This window comes from Adiantum capillus-veneris, chromosome 12 (genome assembly GCF_014529385.1).
Source record: "Adiantum capillus-veneris isolate H3 chromosome 12, ASM1452938v2, whole genome shotgun sequence".
NCBI classification, from domain to species: domain Eukaryota; kingdom Viridiplantae; phylum Streptophyta; class Polypodiopsida; order Polypodiales; family Pteridaceae; genus Adiantum; species Adiantum capillus-veneris.
The window spans coordinates 60,005,860-60,019,222 of NC_140942.1; the positions used below are offsets into that span (position 1 = coordinate 60,005,860).

Genomic DNA, 13,363 nt, shown 5'->3' on the forward strand with positions numbered 1-13,363 from the left:
GTTGAAGGAAAAATTTCACAAATCAACATACTCTCCATGCAAGGATTTTATAAAAATATTAATCATCCTAAGATCTTTTCCTCTCCATGCAACATGTGGGTATGCTTTTCTTGCATTTGGAAACAAGGTGTCAAAAATGGACCTTTGAATAATGAAAATGCATTTCAATAAAAAAAAGCATAGTAAGGCCAATCTTGTAAAGCTTTGGCTAGCCAAACAAGGTGAAGAATCACATGGGTGTTCTAAAACAAGAGAAACTCACATGCCCATTGAATGAATCTCAGAGAATTAAGAGAAGGACCTTGCAAGCTAAAAATACTTATACAAAAGTTAGCATGCCCATTTCGTACTAAAAAGAGTACTAGGGGCAATGGAGACAATCAAAACTGGTATAGGAGTTGCTCAAAGGTGAGCATGTTGTGGGAGGCAAGGGCAAGGAAAATGGAGAGGCCACCACCACTAGAGGGGTTAGGAAGCATGAAAGCAAGGCCTTCAAATTGGATGCTAGCAGGGCCCATGAAGATGGGGCAGCCCCAACCAAAGTCGCAATCGTGGATGGAAAGGTGGGTCCCAGAGGTGATACGAACATTAGGAGTGGAAAGGTGTGGGCACCTGAAACAAGAAACTCTAGGCCAGGTTGTAGCTCCAAATACTCAAGTGCTGATAGTAAATATTCATCGTCCATACGTGCGATGGCCTTTGTCTAGCTCACCGACTTGTGCCATGGGTGTGGCAGTGAAGATGGCATTGCCAAAGTAGCCTCTTGGCAAGGCTGGTTGCAATCGGCTTCTCCCTTTTATTGCTATCTACAATTTTGTCTTTTGTTTCTCACTCAACCCTCGTGCCCTTGACACACACCTCCACACATGTACATGTGTTGCCACTGCCTCGTATGTGTTGTATGTGTCCCCTCTTGTTCCATCCATTGCCTTCGCTTGCAGCTCCACAGCTTGCCAAAATTAAAATGCTCAATATCAACAATTTTCCCTAGAAAACACCTTAAATGTAGCACCACAGAGTGAATATGTTCAAATTACACAAAATATGAACATAATAGTACAATAAATTATGAACAACCGTAGCGGAAATCGTCACTTGTTATTGGACTAACACTCTACAAAAGAAAATGCTTATTACTTATTCCAAGAGCTAGCAATTAGAGTTGAAGTTCTGCATGGGTGTGATTGGCAGTGCTCGAAACAAAGCATTTTCATAATCTCAATTTTTAAGATTAGGGCAATGAGGAAACCAATATTTATGCCAAAATACATCATGTCTAGAGGCATCTATAACCAAAATGCTAGATTTTTGGAAAAATTACACTATAGAACGGGACATATGAACACTATCTTATGCAATTGAGCAACCAACCATAATTTTTACATGTGCTCGAGTGAGGAAGAAAATTGCAGGCCACATTGTCGTTCGTATTTATCGGCCCACTGTCATTATGATGTGAAGAGAGCTTATTCTTGCATTTTGCCACTTCATTTCGTTGTACTGCAATGCCGCGATCATATTTGCTAGAGGGCAATAATGAAGGGGGAGGTTGATACTCGATGTGCGAAAATGTTAGTGTAGATGGGTCACGCGTCCGCAAAAGGGTACGTGATAAAAGGATGATGTCGAATGCCTTCCCCCCCTTGCTATGTCTACGCATGTGTTGACGAAATGGGTACTGGAGATCCCAACAGCAACATGGTGCTCCATCCCCACACCAAGCGAGGCCCCTAATCATTGAAAGAATGTTACCTTTATAGATTATTTGTGTCGACTATTGTTACGAAATAAACCAATATGGTGCATAATAATTACATAGGATGTGCTCACTCTTCTGTGTAGGTCACATGAGGCACATGTTGTTTAAGGCCAAGAGTGGGTGCAAAATCACCAAAGTCATTGATAATGGCATCGATCTCTGCCTCGACAAGAAGCACACCCTCGGCACTCGCCTTGGAGTCTCTGTACTGGGCAGTACCAATCTCGACCTTCAGATTGTCACCTTCATCTTCAAACTAGTAAGTGAGTTCTAGAGAGCCAATTCACCTTAGGAGCTGGCAAAGCATAGACAAACATATTGTAAACATGATTCAAAGCTCTAGCCCTTCGAAGTACCGAGAAAAATATTAGCGCTTTTGAGTTTTGCATGCCAAGCTGCAAAGTGCACACCAGATGCCAAAGTGCGGAACGTGATGTGTGGCCGCTTCTCTTCTTATAGAGAAGGCGTAGAGACTTTCTCTCTGTGGATTGCTCCTAAATCTCTCTCTCTCTCTCTCTCTCCTCGCGCGCCTCCCCGGCAACTACGTCATGCTACGAAATAACGAAATCGCACGTGGCGTTTTTCTCCCCTCGCGTGGTGCTGTGCTACTGTGCTAATGACTTTTTAAATGGCTTTGCCCCGAAATTTGTTGATGCAAGTTTCCATCATCATTTCTTATTTTGCAAGTAAACGTGCCCCATAGTCTAACTGTGTTGGCCAAGTAAACGCATAGTTTGGGTGATAATTACGAACCTTGCAGTATTGTAGAATCCTATGATTCTACAAGCTTATTGTGGAACACACCGTAAGAGTTAAAATAGAAACAATAGATTCTGATAGAAACATAAATAATTCTGTGAAAATAGAATATCACAGCCATCACAAAACTTCAATTTGTTAACATGTGTATAATGTGAAAATAAAATATCTACCTAGGACCAAATGCTACAATGTACATAATGTCATATGTGTGAGAGGTTGCCATGGTTCCAATTATGTGCATACCTTACTGGGGAGACGAGGCCCTGTACGTAGCACTCTTGCGCATTTTCTCAAATGAATAAATGCTTAACTTGATTTAGGAATGTACAACTCTCAAGTGTTTTGAAGTGGCACGCTCATCTTGCTTGGAAAGTCTAATGCGGTTGATCTCCTATTAAAATAGCAAGCTTCATGTATATCCATAAACAATGTATCCAAAGTGCTTGACACGTGGGTTTCAACATCTTGCTTAGGCTAAAAATGGAAATATATTGATAAAGGAAATCCAAGAATAGCCAAAGAAGTATATATCACAATGCCACATTTACAACGGTGGCCATGGTTGCTCAAGCTAGGGGACTACTTTACAGAGTAGTCCCCTAGTGTTTCTACCTCATGTTCGAGCTCGTGAGGCCATCAATTAGGGCTTTCTCTCTTCAAGTAAGCATTTGGGATTGTCTAATGAAGCGCCTAAGATTGTATAAAATGGTCTTATTTCGTAATTGAAGTGAAAGATTAGGGTTTTTAATAAGACAAATGAGCACTTCATATGTGCAATTAGGCGTGAGGCTACACCATATCCTCATATAAACAAGTGTTTTGAGTTGATCTTGGTACTTTTTAGATGGAAGATTTCATGAATATAGTTTTTCTCAATTTTAGTGTGTCTTTTGCTTTGACTAGCTCGTCTTTGATTTACTATTTTTTGCGATGAACTCTCAAAGTCAAAACCTTGGTCCTTTTCTAACACCGCCGCAAATTTTCTAATATGTCATTTTTGGTGAACCCAACGTGCAATGGGCCAGGGTGATGGAACGGAAGCTTAATTGAAGACCTTAATAGAAAGCTGTAAAGTTATAGAGAAACAAGAGCAACATGGGATACAATTTGATTCAATTGCAATGCAAATGTTTCAAGCCTTAATTTGTTGTGTTTATGTAGCATAAACAAGCTATTAAAAGAAAGAACTTTCTTCAATAAAACTCCTTCAATAAGGGCTCGATAAACTTGACCAATCTAATGGTAGATATGTAACAAAGTATCTTTGTGGTTATGTAAAGGATATGGAGCTACATTGAGTACCTGAAGCATAGATGGTATAAAGTTTTTAGCTAGTTGTGATTCTTCAAATGAATGAGCATGTAAGGGGAATTGGAAATGAGCATGGGGGCTAGCTAAGCAGAAATGACAAAGAGACAAGATCATAGTCAAACCTACTCAAGCCCCAAGTGTTCGTGAGAGTTTTATAAAGGCTATTATTGTGGTTCCAAAGAGGGAAAAATCTATCTTATATTTTGTTTTCAAGGAAATTCAAGAACTGGAGTTAAAGGTTGCAAGGTTAGAAGAGAACCATCAAGACAACCTACAAGGCAAAGACCTAAAAATAGAGAAGGATTTGTACACAAGTGCATGTGCATACGATGTGATGGTTTCAACAATGAAAGGAGGGGTTGTGAAAGGTTCAATGAATGCTTTGATGAACGATCTTTTTTTCTTTAAAGAGGCAAGATTCACTTAAGAGAAATAGGTAAGCCTTTGGGAGGGAATTTGGCAAAGGAGGAAGGGAATAAGCTATTTGAGGACATGGCTACTAGACATGTCATCTCCATGGTTGAGGCAACCGCCCATGGGTTGAAAGTGGAGCCTATTAACCAAAAAAGAGTCGCAATTAATCTGGACAAAATGTATCAGCTTACTACCTCAAATATAGAGGCAACAACAAATCTCAAAAAAAAATAAATAGAAGAGAGGGTTTTGAATAATAAGGTTGAATTTACTCTGGGTGAGGTTCTTGGCATAGAAGATCAGGAGTTCCATAAAGAAATAATTGACATTATAAAGAGAAAGCAAGAATCTTTTCCTAAGTCTATTTGTGTGGAGGATGAAGAAGAATTTTGAAATGCATAATGTGTACATGTATATGTTAAACAAAGCAATGAAAATGTTATTGGATGCTACAAGTCTACAAGAGAAGTAAACAAAGGTCATTTCTTGGGTGATGAAGATGAATAAGATACCACTCATAGGAGATATTACTCTAAGAGTCATTAGACAAGAGCAGCTACTGAGACCCTAGTGAAAGCGGGGGACTTAGAAGAGCCATGCATTGCATTAATAGACTATGGATCATAGACTAACCCCATATCAAATATTTCATACCAAAAAGGAAAATCACCAACATATATAAATCATGAATGGATGGTTCGTGTAGGAAATAGGTTGGGAAGGGGGGGAGGGGGGCGGGGGGTCACTACAATAGAAAATTTTCTATCACATGGGTTCAATAGTAGGAAATACTGTTTCCTATAGTTTCTCAAATTTTTTTCACGTATAGAAGAGTGTTGAAAAATTGGTCTTCAAAAGAAATTTATATATGGACAAAGAAAAGGGTCTCCTTTTTGGTGAAAAATTCATAGCTAAGGGGTTTTATGAACTATCCTTGGATGCACACGATATATCGATCTTACATATAGTAACCCCTCAAGATTATAGGTGTATTTGATGAGGTTTCATTTATGGATACTATGGAAGACTTGAAGTCTTTAGTGGATTGTGATTTGTGTGTTAGGAATTAGGTTGTGAATATATGCTCCATAGAAATGTACAAAGTAATTGAAGATTTAAAAAATGTTCAAGGTTTTGATGTACTAGTGGAAGCCAAGTATAATTTATTTGTTAAAGAAAATGAAACTAATGGCAATATAGGACTACCAGTATAGGATGGGGGAAGATCCTTTGTAGCCTAGTGTTTGAGATAGGAGTAAGATTGGGCATAAGTTTACATATGATTCTTTGAAGGAGCTAAGGATTTGTTGTGATGAGAGTTTAACAAACGCTAAAATAATATATTTTTAAGAAATTCATGCCAAACATTGAAACTTTTTTGCATTTGAGACTCATCAGATAGGGTGTACAGGTCCTTCCATTGTTGTTTCTATAGTAACCTTCACTCTCGAGTCTCTACTATCTGTCATCTACCTTGGAACTCGCTACCTATTCCAGTTTCAAAGGATCGTTTTTAAAACTGATTGAGTTGCTTAATAAAAAGATCAAGAAGGGTATTATGGACCCTTCCTGTGCTCTGTATTCAAATAGGTGGTTCTTCACAGTTTTAATGATAAATGGGTTTTTACGCTTTATCCATGATATGCAACCCATCAATAAGGTAGAAATGAGGAATCTGGATACAAGGCCAATTGTAGATGAGTTTTCCTAGGCATTTGCAGAAAGGGAGATATATATTCTATGGTACATATTCAAACAATTGGTTGATAGATCCAAAGAAAAATGGTTCTTTACGCTTTACCCATGATATGAAACCCCTCTATAAGGTAGCAATTAAAAATTTTGGGTAAAGGGACAATTTAAGATAAGTTTTCTTAGGTGATTGTAGGAAGAGGATAAATTCTACGTAATGGTAGTGGCCTATGAACATTGAGAATAGTGGAATTAGGATAATTAAAGACAGCTTTTTTTGTGAGACTACTTTGAGAGCATAGAGGGTGACTTAATTGATGGTAGAAACATAATCATAGTACTTAATTAACTTGGCATGAACAATACTTTTGCACGAGAGAGAGTTAGAAAAGTTGACAACAATTGAGGAGCAGATTTATGTGGAGCCCTATGTGGAGCCGGTCCCCCCTCCAACCGGCATTTGTATTATAGATTCTCACATCAAGAGAGACTTGGTACAATACAATCTTTGTGTCCCTTGTGACCGAGGTTATGCAATGAATATGGAAAGATTCATGCATCACAAGCATAACATATACTTTGTAAAAAGCATTAACTATCCCAAGCCTCAGTCCCAAGGCCTCAAACTCCTTCAAAGGTGGAGAGAGCTAGTGGGGATTGAGGGTACGAAAGAGCAAGAATAAAAAATAGTTCCTTACTTATCATCACTCTTCTTGCTAGCATACATATTATCATAGTAACGAAGATGGAGAAGATGGCAAGCTTAAGCATTGAGGCATGGCTCTTGGTTGGATTTGCATTCCATAGCCAAGAGTGTTGGTGTAGGCTCTCAAATTCTCTACTAGCTTGGAGAAGGAGATGGAGCTCTTGCACTTTGCACTTCACACAATGAGAGTGTGTGTGTGAGGGAGAGTATACCCTTCAAGAAACCCCCCGTCTTCTTTGGTTGACCCCCTCTTCTAGCTCAACTTGGATGCTCATTGGACCCCAACAAGCTTGTGCAGAATGCATATCAAGAAACAAGCTGGATAGTCTTGGGATAAGTGTCCCCCTTTCCCCTTTGAGAGAGACTTGATAAATGAAAAAAAATCAATTAAATTAACTAAATAATCATTGGACCCCTTGAGAGGCTAACCAATACGCTTTAGGCACTTCATGAGGGTAACATGGGTAGGGGCTTGACATATGTCCTTGTTGCCTTTTGAGGCTTGGATTACCTTGTGTGTGTGTGTGTGTGTGTTCTCTCTCATCCCCCTAGCTTTGGGGCTCGCCCCCTCCTTTGTAGGGATGCCTTTGATTTATGAGACACAAGCACAACAAAGCACCTCAAGCTTGGGTAATGTTCCCACAAGCACTTCAAGCTTGCATGATAAGTACCTCAAGCATCTTAGTCAGCAAGCACGACAAGCACCTCAAGCTTGGGCAGGGTTCCCACCTAAAGATCCACCCTAGATTACCTAAGTTCAAAGGACTTTTAACACTAACCTTTGGAGGTCTTCAATGAAGCTATCCCTAAGGTCAGTAAGGTCCCTTGGCTAGCCTTGCTCTTTGACAGACCGTCTCTCATTTGGACTCCTTTACCATTGACCCTATGTTGGTATATATTTGTAAGCACATTTTTATATTATAACCCTTGATCCGATTTATTTTCCCATGTTAAATGATTAGTTTAATATGAGAAAATCATATGGTTTGATTAGATATTAGATTTTAGGACATTACCTCTCTGTTGAAACGATAGTCGTTCTCGACTATGAGGTAGAAGAGATAAAGCCTTAGTCATTAGTCAATCTTCCTTAGTGGGTAGAGGATCCCTTTTTACCCTACGACATCATTTCAAGATGGATGACTAGTCCATTTGGTGCTTGAGAGACGTTGCTGCCGCAAGCATGTCTGCTCTTTAGTCCATTTCATTCTCCCAATTAGTTTTACTTGGTGTTTGAGACAAACATGATTCTAATTATGCATACAACTTAAATTTGTGCACAATAAAAAGAGAACTAGTCTTATAAGACAAAAACATTGGTAGTTTAAAAGAAATTTGTACATTTTCTTACTCTAATGTAGCATTGTAATCATTGACAAGGTTCATACTATGCTTAAGCTGTATTCCTTGCATCCATCTAGCATCTTCAAAAGGATAATTTTTGAACTTAATAAGATACCGTTGTGAGCGGGATGAAAACACACACAGCGCCTCTATAACGACCCGACACACACTCTTGGAAAGATACACACACACACACACACACACTATGGGGCACCACTCGGCTTAGACAACACACCTGGCCGAGACAGGAAACAAACCTCTGGAGTGAGAGGAGAGAGACTATCCACTTGCCCACTCCACACACACACACACACACACACACACACACACACACACACACACACCCAAAAAACTCAGCTCAAAAGAGGATAATTTCTGATGTTTAGATACAATTGAGCTTGGGCCAACACCAATGGGGCAAATAGCTCACACAATATGGGTAAAATAAGCCACATACAATCACAAACTAGAGCAGAAACTTCGCTCATGGGAGAAACTTACACAGAAAAACAGCACAAAAAGAGTGAGGAATTTGGAAAAATGGATAGCACCATCGTGTCCAAAATGGCCCAAAACCCCAGTTTACAATGTCAAAGTGCTCAAATCTGACCTCGGATGAGCAGTTTATGGCCAAAACAAGCTCCAAAATGCGCAAAAACACACCTGCGGCTGTTCCTCCTCTCTTCTCTACGTTTTTTTTTGTCTTCTCTCTGTTTTTTCAATTCCCACACTTAGATTTATTATTTGGGCACCCTTGGCCTTTTAGATGACCTCAAACGGACCCCGAACAGGCCAAAAACTGACCTCGCAGTGCATAGTTGTCACCCTGCTGCATCCATGCGCACACATGGCACTCATTTCTTTTCAATAATGCGTCTCGCAACCACGTGAAGTGGCCCCAAAAAGTGGTCCTAATGATGACCTTTCTGCATAATTCTCACAATAAAACACCACTTTGTGTCCGTATTCATCCACATGCAAATATTGACCCCGTTCGCCCTCCTGACGCCACTAGATGCCATGTGACACACCTGCTTACCTCATGTCGTCGGCCCGCGGATAGCTTCCTCGAGAAGTTTTACGGACTACCAACTCCTCATTATTATATAAAAAACACACTAGTACTAGTAATAGTGAAAATCGATGCACTATGTACACATTGTCCTACCTGTACACATGTGGGCCCCACATAACCACATGGCTCTAGAAAATGGGCAATCCTTTATTCGATGCACCATGCATGTGTATGTACATATGAGCAATCCCTTGCTCCAAAAAAATCCTTTATTTGATGCACCATGCATGTGTATGTATATATGCGCAATCCCTTGCTCCAAAAAACTTCTGACATAATTTGCCCAACCCCTAGCTTGCTAGATCATTCATGATCAGCAGCAGCAAAAAGAGATATGAGACTCGCCGCATCAAAGGTATCCTCATCCCTCACCAACACTCCTTGATCCACATACAGCTCGTCCTGCTCGACCATCATCAACCTGGCATGATACAATTTAAGACGCAATCCATTTACCCTTGACTTATGTAGAAACCCATCCAGGTTAGCCAATTGATATGTACCATTCGGGAAACACTCCACTACCTTGAAAGGGCCTTCCCACTTAATTTGAAACTTCTTTTGCAAGGTGTTATCCAGCTTACTGTTGTAGCGCAAAACCAAGTCATGTTTCTTGATACCCTTACTTTTGACCTTTTCATTTATCTTTGCCAAAGCCTTATCCTACATCTGCCCATAATGCTCCAATGCGCTCATCCTATCCAACTGGACCTCTTGTAACTGCAAGAGCCTCTCTTTGAATGCAACTCTACCTCCACAGGAAATAGTGCTTCCTTTCCATACACCAAATGAAATGGAGTAAACCCTGTACCTGTCTTCACCGAAGTACGGTAAGCCCATAATGCACTAGGAAATTCCAAATCCCAATTCTTTCCTTGGTGCTCTGTCACTTTAGAAAGAATTTGTACCAACTCACCATTGAATCTTTCATTTAAGCCATTACACTGCGGGTAATAAGGAGTGGTATGCTGGTGCCTAATCTTCATCTTTGTGCATAAGAAGTCTAGCAGTTTAGCTCTAAATCCTGGCCCCTTATCTGAAAGTAGCTCTAATGGCCCCCCAAACTTGCAACATATTTTATCATACACAAATTTTGCCACATCCTTTGCAGTGATTTGTTTTACTGCTATAGCCTCTACCCATCTAGAGAGATAGTCCACTGCCGTCAAGATATAGCTTTTGCCCCTGCTTGTGATAGGTAACGGGCCTATTGCATCAATCCCCCACTTTTCAAACACATCAAACGCCATAATGGTTTTTCGTAGCTCTGGCTTCAACACTCTCTTCCCAAATGCTTGACACCTATTGCAAGACCTACACGAATGGTGAACATCCTTGTGCAAACTAGGCCATACATACCCCTCTTGCAAAATCTTATGCAAGGTGATCTTTAGAGAAAAATGGCCACCACATGCGCCTTCATGATTCTCTTCCAACACTCTGTAAAGCTCCTGCCGCCAAGGTACACGTCTCAACGCGAGATCAGCCCCTTTCATGTATAAGACATCACCAATCAATTTGTACCTGTATGCTCTATGCACAAAGCCATACTTCTTAGACTTCTGAATCTCCTTTGGAATGATTCCTGTTAGCAAAAACTCCTCTTCTTGAGCCAAACTTTCCCGGCCATGATAAAGAGGTAAAGTGGTCCTCAACACAAATAGCTCCCCAATCATGCCTTGAGCTGCTTCATGTGCCTCTCCATTTAGATCACGTTCAATGCGTCTGATGCTCCATGCTTTGAAATTTTTTAACAGGCCTTTAATTCTGAAGCACATTTCCTTCAATGAGGTGTTCTTGCTCTTCCACACACCTGGCAGTTGCTTCACCACTAACAAGGCATCACCTTTTATGCTCAACCTTCGAACCCCATGCTTCAAACAAATGTGTAATCCGGCTTCCAGAATAGCATATTCAGCCTCATTGTTACTATGAGCATCCAATTTGAACCCTCTCTTGCATACTAGCTTCCCCTCTGGATCATAAAGTGCTATACCCCCTGAAGCTGCATCATGGCTCTTTTTGTATGAACCATCAAAGAACAACACATGTGCATTGCTGATCTATGGAACTTCTTCAACTACCTTTCTCACCACGTCTTCCTTAACAATAAGGGGATTCTCCTTGTAGGTCAACAAATCAGCTAGGGTAGTCCTTGTACTATCTTCCACTAGAAAAGAGAACTCAAACTCTTGCAGGTCGATTACCCATTTCTTCACCACATTTGACATGTTAGTACCATTAATTAACTGTGGTAAAAATGCATAACTCGTCAAGAAAACAAAAGGCCGTGGTAGCAAGTAATGACGAAATCGTCGACAAGAAAATATTACACTCGCCATCACTAGCTCTACTTTCGAGAACTTTCTCTTTGCTACCAACTTCACTCGGCTTGCACAATACACTGGCCTCATATAATGGCTGCCCTTCCCCTTTTGCAATAGCATGGCTCCAATGGCATCATCCCCTACTGAGGGATCTACATACAAAACTTTCTCCCAATCAGGAGCCTGCATGGCTGACAAACCCCCTAACACCTCTTTCACCTCTTGAAACACTTCTTCACACTTGTCATCCCATTGCAATGGATCATGCTTTGCCACTTGTTGTAATGGATAAAGAATCTGAGAAGACAATGGAATAAACCTTGCCATGTACTTCACTTTGTGTATAAAGATTTCCAATTTCTTTGTACTCGTAGGTGATGGAAGAAGAATAATAGACTTAACCTTATCTGGATCAGCCTCAATGCCATTTTCTGACACCATATGGCCCAATAACTTCACCCTTGGTTGTGCTAGATGACATTTCTTTGGATTTAGTTGTCCTCCACATTCATCATATCGAGCCAATACCTTCTGCAGCTTCTCATGAAGTTCAGCTCTACTGCTATAAACACAGAAGTCATCCATAAAAGCTTTAACACAACTACCAATGAATGGTTCCAACACCCAATTTTCTCTCTCTTGATAGAAGGAAGGTCCATTTGACAACCCAAATGGCAATACTATGTAGCAATAGCAGTCCCATGGCGTAATAAAAGTGGTCTTTGTGCGGTCTTTAAGAGCAATCTTCAATTGAAAATAGCCTGAAAAACCATCACACACACTGTACCTCTCCTAACCTGCCACTGAATCCAAGATCTCATCGATGAATGGAAGAGGATATGGGTTCTTCTTAGTGGCTGCGTTTAAGGGCTTAAAATCTACACAAATCCTCCACTTCCCATCCTTCTTTGGACTGACTACTACTGGACTCACCCATTCTGTGGTCTCCACAGGGACTATGAACCCTGCCTTCAACAACTTGTCCACCTCTTCTCGCAAGGCTTCCCTTTGCTCTTGACCCATCCTTCTTAGCCTTTGCCGCACTGGCTTAGCACCTTCTTTCAGCTTTATATGCATCTCTTCACCCTTGAACCCTCTAATCTCTTCATATGAAGTAATGAAAAAATCAGGAAAACTAGCCAGCATATGCAAATATATATCCTTCTCCATAGATGAGAGGTCTCCACTGATCATTTGTGTCATCAATTCCTGCTTCTTTGACAACTCAACCTTGGTTTGCATCAGCCCTTCAATCACTTCATAAGGCCCTTCACTTTCATCTTCAACCTCATTCGCAAATGCAACTAAACCAAACTTCTGGATTTCTTTGTCCATCAAAAGAAATGCAACATCAGCATCCTTATCACTGATGGTGGTGCTATCACTGTCCTCATCTGTCACCGTGGAAGAGTCTTCATCACTAGACTCATCCTCATCTTCATAAAGCTCCTCTAATTGTTTCCTTGTGTCCATATTATAAAGCTTCTTGGTACCTGTCTTTCCATAGAGGCTAATCGTACCATGTCGCCAATCTTGAACAGCTCCCACTGCACGTAACCATGGTCTGCCCAGTATAATAGGATATGCTCCCAACCCTGCTGGCATCACATGAAAATCAACCACTGCCTTTGCATCATATGCCTCCACTTATAAGCTCTTTACAACACCCAAGCATTTTACTTTTTGATGGTTTGCCAATCTGATCCGAAAACTTGACACCCTAGCCACTGTGAGACCCATCTTCTCAACGCATGAGCGTGTTATGACACATATTTGGGCTCCGCCATCCACATAACCTTGTCCCAAATTTTTCCTTTTATGCCACACATCTACTATTGGACAAATGTCTGGTAGCTTATCCATTGCCAACACCTTCACTGAACCTCTCTCTAGCTCTTTCTCCATTGGGTTAACCATCCTCTTCCATTGTCGCTTTAGCTTAGGAACCATCTCTATAAGCTGCCCAAAAGTAA

At 40.6% G+C, this 13,363-nt stretch overlaps 1 pseudogene; it reads right to left on the reverse strand.

The window, feature by feature from the left end:
• Positions 1 to 380: 380 nt before the first annotated feature.
• LOC147445796 (shikimate O-hydroxycinnamoyltransferase-like) lies at positions 381 to 2,148 on the reverse strand (annotated as a pseudogene).
• Positions 2,149 to 13,363: the final 11,215 nt, after the last annotated feature.